Consider the following 8,723-nt stretch of genomic DNA (forward strand, 5'->3'; position numbering starts at 1 on the left):
AACTAGACAAAGACTAAACACTCAAACAGACAATATAAACAGTATAAACACTTGGATTCCATGAACAATTTCACCAATTTTCAATATGCACGCCGCCTGAGACATAGCACTGAACAAGGTGCAACTTGTAGGGTTTCATTCACAAATGTTTCCTCAAGACACGTCAAACTGTCATTGGAGGAATCTGGGTCTCCAGGCTTGCTCTTCTTATTGACTTTTTGGGGCTTCACAAAAGATTTTCGCGAACCCACTCAACCGTCTCTTCCGATGCTGGTGGTCGTCCAGATCCTTCTGCTCTGCACAGACAGCCTTCCTCTTTGAACTTTTTGTGCCATGTCCAAATCTGCATTGCAGTTGGTGCATTTTTAGAGAATTATCTTATAAATGCACGCTGCACAGTCTTGTTCGACTGTGTTTGAGCGTATTATAATACACAAAACGCCTTTTCCACTGAATGGCATTTCTACCTAAAAAGATAAAAACAAAAAACATTAAACATAAAATTTTGATCTGCTTCCACATATGCTGTAAAAATTTGAGGTCAATTGGCAAAGTTATTAGATTGTGAAATGATATCAATTTTTTTTGAAACACCCTATATAATTTAGCTTTTCTTACTTACTGTATGTATGCCATGGACATGATGGTTTTTTTTCATGTTTAAAAAAAAAAACAAAAAACATTGTCTTATTTTTCCAGGTGTAAAGATGCATTTCAAATGACTAGCACTAATGGGCCATATTCATTTGATAAAGGATTTTATCTATCCATCCATCCATCCATTATCTGTAGCCACTCATCCTGTGCACGGTCGCGAGCATGCTGGAACCTATCCCAGCTGACTATGGGCGAGAGGCGGGGTACACCCTGGACAAGTCACAAGGTCATTGCAGGACTGACACACAGAGACAAAAAAACATTCACATTCACACCTACGGTCAATTAAGAGCCACCAATTAGCCTAACCTACATGTCTTTTGAACTGTGGGGGAAAGCGAAGCACCCGGAGGAAATCCACACAGACACGGGGAGAACATGCAAACTCCACACAGAAAGGCCACTGGGCTCGAACCTAGGACCTTCTTGCTATGAGGTAACAGTGCTAACCACTACACCACCATGCCGCCCCTACCTGATATTGGCCTGAGGAATTATCTACCTGATCACACTGCTGTGTAAAGTTACTTTTTTGGCTATGATCCTGATGAACTCCAGTTTACAGACCCCAAGTGTCTTGTGGTTTGTAACTTCACTATACGGTAGTTGACATTTGTATAAACAGTGTTATTATTCCACAAATGGTTCCTGTGTTTATATTTAACCTTAATCACATCAGTTTTAAAGCATGTTTCTCCCAAATGTTTTTCATGCACATTTTTGGTGCCATGGAGTCCTTTTCACTGGCTGTGCTGGCTTAGGATCTCCTGATTGCTATCTGTTTTCCTTTGCGCTACACTACTATCAATACTTAAGTGAGGATGGTACTCATCATAGCTACCATGTAGTTTCTGGTATTTTTGATTGAGCTTTACACTGTAGCTCTAGCCAGTGGTCTGTCCTATTGTAGATCAAGGGTGGTGCCAAGCTGTTGCTGTGAGCATGGCCCAGTTTACAACTTAGTGTGTGGAGATATATCTTATAGCAGAGACTGGCATTTGCTAAGATGTTAGCTGTCCTGCTTGTTCTTTGTTCTAAATTGCATCTTCAACCCAACACTGGAAGGCCTTCAACACTTGTCTTACTCACATGATCTTGGTCCTCATTTATTACCTGCCAGTGATTTTGGCTTACATACTAGGGAACTTGAAATTACTGCAAGCATGTGATCTTTACACAGCTGTTCTGACAGTGTGTGTGTCACACTGCCAACCATGTTATACTAAAGCATATAGTTTAGAGACTGTAGAACTGCAAAACAAGCTGCTGAATTTTTTAAGGCATATAAAGTGTCAAACATAATTGAATAAACAAGAATTAATCAATCAAGTAATAGTTTTAGAGCAATTCACTATACTTATGTGTCACAGAATATGCGGTACTGTGATATTTTACGGACTATGGATATTTAAGGGAAAATGGAACTACAACATAATATTAGCTGTATTAAAACTGTATATAAAACTGTTTTTATGTGAAAATCCAAACATGATAACTGACAAAGGAACCTAAGCAAATATTGATTGACAACAAATTTCAGAAACAGAAGTTTATTTTTTAAGTAATCTGCCTTTTATTTGCAGTTCAGTTCTGCTGGACAATATCATGTAAAAGATTAGCCTATATTATGGTATTAGGGCAATAATAATTGATTCTTTGATCAAAATGGTTTACACTGGAATTCAAGTTTTGGGAAGCATTGCAATGCAGAGTTACAACCAGGGCTTTGAACCGGTTCAAGGAACGAAAACGAAAACCGGGAACTTTTTCTATTTCACATGGAACAGAAACGAAACCAGAAACTTTATTATCTTTTATGTTCCGGAACAGAAACGCTTATTAAAAATAATGGTAACCAGTTAATACCGGTTTTTATTTCGTTCCTCAAAGTTTCTGTAGCCTACAAATAAAAAAGTCATTCTTCTCCTGCGCAAGTTTCTATGACCCACTGGGATTCACTTCCTGTGTGACGTTCGCTGACTGAATGGAGAGAGCGGGAGGGTGGACTACTATCACGTCTCCACATCTTAAATAAGAGGTAAATATTGCAGTCTATCGTTATTCAAAAACATCAATTTCAAACACGATATCAATATATTTGTCCACGTTAATGAGAGGCTCGCGAACATTAAATGACGTTAACCTCTGTTAGCCTATCAATGCATAGGGCCTGACTAACACACTAAACGAATTATCTTTCATTTTTGGCACTTTTTCTGTTTGTGTAGATGGGAAGACATACTGAGAATCCAAATTGCCAACATTTGAAATAATAATTGTTTTGAATTATTTCTTGTCTTATTTAATGAAGGTTGTAATAGAATTAGCCTACATTTGGCTTAAGCTGGATGAGACAGAGACATAATTTTATAGCCATTTGTTAAACAGCTGACAGGGAACGTAATTAACTGTTCCGGGAACGAAATTTTTTTGTTCTAACCGGTTCGGGAACGTCTATTTAATGGTGGAACCCAAAACCAGAAACATTAAAATTCCGTTTCTGTTCGGAACGAACCAATAGGAAAAAAATTCTGGTTCAAAGCCCTGGTTACAACATACACAAACACACACAAAAACAAAATGTAACAAATATCGATACACTATACCGAACTGGCTACAGTGTGTGCATCTTACAGTGGTGCTTGAAAGTTTGTGAACCCTTTAGAATTTTCTATATTTCTGCATAAATATGACCTATAACATCATCAGATTTTCACACAAGTCCTAAAAGTAGATAAAGAGAACCCAGTTAAACAAATGAGACAAAAATATTACACTTGTTTGTTTATTTATGGAGGAAAATGATCCAATATTACATATCTGTGAGTGGCAAAAGTATGTGAACCTCTAGGATTAGCAGCTAATTTGGAGGTGAAATTAGAGTCAGTGTTTTCAATCAATGGGATGACAATCAGGTGTAAGTGGGCACCCTGTTTTATTTAAAGAACAGGAATTTATCATAGTCTGATCTTCACAACACGTTTGTGGAAGTGTATCATGGCATGAACAAAGGAGATTTCTGAGGACCTCAGAAAAAGCATTGTTGATGCTCATCAGGCTGGAAAAGGTTACAAAATAATCTCTAAAGAGTTTGGACTCCACCAATCCACAGTCAGACAGATTGTGTACAAATGGAAGAAATTCAAGACCACTGTTACCCTCCCCAGGAGTGGTTGACCAGCAAAGATCACTCCAAGAGCAAGGTGTGTAATAGTCGGCGAGGTCACAAAGAACCTCAGGGTAACTTCTAAGCAACTGGAGGCCTCTCTCATATCGGCTAATGTTAATGTTCATGAGTCCACCATCAGGAGAACACTGAACAACAATGGTGTGCATGGCAGGGATGCAAGGAGAAAGCCACTGCTCTCCAAAAAGAACATTGCTGCTCATCTGCAGATTGCTAAAGATCACATGGACAAGCCAGAAGGCTATTGGAAAAATGTTTTGTGGACAGATGAGACCAAAATAGAATTTTTTGGTTTAAATGAGAAGCATTACGTTTGGAGAAAGGAAAACACTGCATTCCAGCATAAGAACCTTATCCCATCTGTAAAACATGGTGGTGGTAGTATCATTGTTTGGGCCTGTTTTGCTGCATCTGGGCCAGGACGGCTGGCCAACATTGATGGAACAATGAATTCTGAATTATACCAGGGAATTCTAAAGGAAAATGTCAGGACATCTGTCCATGAACTGAATCTCAAGAGAAGGTGGGTCATGCAGCAAGACAACAACCCTAAGCACACAAGCCGTTCTACCAAAGAATGTTTAAAGAAGAATAAAGTTAATGTTTTGGAATGGCCAAGTCAAAGTCCTGACCTTAATCCAATTGAAATGCTGTGGAAGGACCTGAAGCAAGCAGTTCATGTGCCACCAACATCCCAGAGTTGAAGCTGTTCTGTACAGAGGAATGGGCTAAAATTCCTCCAGGCCAGTGTGCAGGACTGACCAACAGTTACCAGAAATGTTTAGCTGCAGTTATTGCTGCACAAGGGGGTCACACCAGATACTGAAAGCAAAGGTTCACATACTTTTGCCACTCGCAAATATGTAACACTGGATCATTTTCCTCAATAAATAAATGACCAAGTATAATATTTTTGTCTCATTTGTTTAACTGGGTTCTCTTTATCTACTTTTAGGACTTGTGTGAAAATCTGATGATGTTTTAGGTCATATTTATGCAGAAATATAGAAAATTCTAAATGGTTCACAAACTTTCAAGCACCACTGGAGACACCCTATTTTTAGTACTAATTTTGTTCTGTTTATTTTGACTTCTGCATATATGAATCAGTACAAAAATGTTAATTTTCAAAAAAAAAAAGATGTAAATGTTACGGAAAAATTGTATGTCAGGAAAGAAAGCAACATTTGTAATAGACCACTTTTCAGACAAAAATAATAATGGAGGCTGCTGGAGTTTGCCTGCAAAAAAGCAAGTGCAACACTCAAAATTCTCAAGAAAACCTGTGGCAGATTCTTCAAGATGCTCAGTAAAACTTAGGCCCCGTCCACACGAGTACGTGGCCTCACCCAATACGCTGTCGTTTTGAAAAAAATCTCCATAAACACGGCATCATTTCGATTCACTGGAAACGACCCAAAACGTTGTAGTACATATGCCAGGCCTGTATGTGGCGCTGTGACGCCGCCACACCAATACACTAAAACCAGAAGAGAAGCCATGGAGCATGCGTATAAAGGTCACGCACTGTTTACAAAACAAGCTCATAACACGAGAAGTTTTGTTGCTCCTCGCAGTAATATAAAAGCAGAAGGTTTTGTTGTAGCAGCCGTAATAGACTGAGGCCCTGTCCACACGAGTACGTTTTTGTCGAATCCGCATAAATACTTTATTGTTTTGGCCTCACGTCCAGACGGATCTGGCTTTTTCGAGGTGTGAAACCGGTATTTTTTGAAAATGGGTCCCAGAATGGGAAAATCCTAAAACGCTGGATAGCCCGGAGTCGTCTGGACGGCGAAGCGGATTTTTTCAGAAATGATGACATATAAGCCCCGCCTCTCTAACCTTTAACCTCAGCCGCCGCCGCTAGACGCGTCATAACAACAACAACGGCGGACTACAGGCTTGTGCTCGTACTGCAGAAACAACTCAGTCTATTACGGCTGCTACAACAAAACCTTCTGCTTTTATATTACTGTGAGGAGCAACAAAACTTCTCATGTTATGAGCTTGTTTTGTAAACAGCACGTGACCTTTATACGCATGCTCCATGGCTTCTCTTCTGGTTTTAGTGTATTGGTGTGGCGGCGTCACAGCGCCACATACAGGCCAGGCATATGTACTACAGCGTTTTGGGTCATTTCCAGTGAATTGAAACGGCGCCGTGTTTACGGATATTTTTTTCAAAATGACAGCATATTGGGTGAGGCTGCGTACTCGTGTGGACAGGGCCTGAGTTGTTTCTGCAGTATGAGCACAAGCCTGTAGTCCGCCGTTGTTGTTGTTATGACGCGTCTAGCGGCGGCGGCGGCTGAGGTTAAAGGTTAGAGAGGCGGGGCCTATACGTCATTGTTTCTGAAAAAATCCGCTTCGCCGTCCAGACGACTCTGGGCTATCCGGCGTTTTAGGATTTTCCCAATCTGGGACCTGTTTTCAAAAAATACCGGTTTCACCCCTCAAAAAAGCCAGCTCCGTCTGGACACAAGGCCAAAACGATAAAGTATTTATGCGGATTCGACAAAAACGTACTTGTGTGGACGGGGCCTTATTATGAAAATTTCTCAATAAACATACAATATATGTACAGTACCTGAAACAACTTTTTTTTCAAGGCAAAGGCTTACCACGACAAATATTTTGTTTACTTTATTATTGTTTATTTATTATTTAAGTGAGAGTCATTACTTAATTCTGGATTAAAGGTCTTGTGTACATAAGTTCATGTACATTGTGTACATGAATATATATATATATATATATATATATATATATATATATATATATATATATATATATATAATATCATATATTAATCTTTATTTATACATCACATTGAATTTTGAGCCATATTCTTGGTTCATGAGTGCATATAGCTTTAAGAGGGCAAAATACATTATTGATGATAAAGACATTGGTACAGTGCTGCTTGAAAGTTTGTGAACCCTTTAGAATTTTCTATATTTCTGCATAAATATGACCTAAAACATCATCAGATTTTCATACAAGTCCTAAAAGTAGATAAAGAGAACCCAGTTAAACAAATGAGACAAAAATATTATACTTGGTCATTTATTTATTGAGGAAAATTATCCAGTATTACATACCGGTGAGTGGAAAAAGTATGTGAACCTTTGCTTTCAGTATCTGGTGTGACCCCCTTGTACAGCAATAACTGCCACTAAATATTTCTGGCAACTGTTGATCAGGCCTGCACACTGGCTTGGAGGAATTTTAGCCCATTCCTCTGTACAGAACAGCTTCAACTCTGGGATGTTGGTGGGTTTCCTCACATGAACTGCTCGCTTCAGGTCCTTCCACAACATTTCGATTGGATTAAGGTCAGGACTTTGACTTGGCCATTCCAAAACATTAACTTTATTCTTCTTTAATCATTCTTTGGTAGAATGACTTGTGTGCTTAGGGTCGTTGTCTTGCTGCACGACCCACCTTCTCTTGAGATTCAGTTCATGGACAGATGTCCTGACATTTTCCTTTAGAACTCGCTGGTATAATTCAGAATTCATTGTTCCATCAATGATGGCAAGCCATCCTGGCCCAGATTCAGCAAAACAAGCCCAAACCATGATACTACCACCACCATATTTCACAGATGGGATAAGGTTCTTGTGCTGGAATGCAGTGTTTTCCTTTCTCCAAACATAACGCTTCTCATTTAAACCATCTCATCTCATCTCATTATTTCTAGCCGCTTTATCCTTCTACAGGGTCGCAGGCAAGCTGGAGCCTATCCCAGCTGACTATGGGCGAAAGGCGGGGTACACCCTGGACAAGTCGCCAGGTCATCACAGGGCTGACACATAGACACAGACAACCATTCACACTCACATTCACACCTACGGTCAATTTAGAGTCACCAGTTAACCTAACCTGCATGTCTTTGGACTGTGGGGGAAACCAGAGCACCCGGAGGAAACCCACGCGGACACGGGGAGAACATGCAAACTCCGCACAGAAAGGCCCTCGCCGGCCCCGGGGCTCAAACCCAGGACCTTCTTGCTGTGAGGCGACAGCGCTAACCACTACACCACCGTGCCGCTTATTTAAACCAAAAAGTTCTATTTTGGTCTCATCCGTCCACAAAACATTTTTCCAATAGCCTTCTGGTTTGTCCACGTGATCTTTAGCAAACTGCATACGAGCAGCAATGTTCTTTTTGGAAAGCAGTGGCTTTCTCCTTGCAACCCTGCCATGCACACCAATGTTGTTCGGTGTTCTCCTGATGATGGACTCATGAACATTAACATTAGCCAATATGAGAGAGGCCTTCAGTTGCTTTGACATTGCCCTGGGGTCCTTTGTGACCTCGCCGACTATTACACGCCTTGCTCTTGGAGTGATCTTTGTTGGCCGACCAGTCCTGGGGAGGGTAACAATGGTCTTGAATTTCCTCCATTTGTACACAATCTGCTTGACTTTGGATTGGTGGAGTTCAAACTCTTTAGAGATGGTTTGGTAACCTTTTCCAGCCTGATGAGCATCAACAACACTTTTTCTGAGGTCCTCAGAAATTTCCCTTGTTTGTGCCATGATACACTTTCACAAACATGTGTCATGAAGTTCAGACTTTGATAGATCCCTGTTCTTTAAATAAAACAGGGTGCCCACTCACACTTGATTGTCATCACATTGATTGAAAATACCTGACTCTAATTTCACCTTCAAATTAACTGCAAATCCTAGCAGTTCACATACTTTTGCCACTCACAGATATGTAAATATTAGCAGAGCTCCCAGCAGAGCACCATACCTAAGAAAAAATGGTAAACCCATCGAGTCGATTTTTTGTGGTTTGTCCGTGTCCGTGTACACACCGCCTAGTGGTCAGTGTTAGTAATTACCAGTCATACACACCGCCTAG

At 40.2% G+C, this 8,723-nt stretch overlaps 1 pseudogene; it reads left to right on the top strand.

Moving 5' to 3' along the window:
* The first annotated feature begins 1,126 nt into the window (after window positions 1-1,126).
* Window positions 1,127-1,959, top strand: LOC132901202 (olfactory receptor 1L4-like; annotated as a pseudogene).
* Window positions 1,960-8,723: the final 6,764 nt, after the last annotated feature.

Source organism: Neoarius graeffei, chromosome 17 (genome assembly GCF_027579695.1).
Source record: "Neoarius graeffei isolate fNeoGra1 chromosome 17, fNeoGra1.pri, whole genome shotgun sequence".
Lineage (NCBI taxonomy): Eukaryota > Metazoa > Chordata > Actinopteri > Siluriformes > Ariidae > Neoarius > Neoarius graeffei.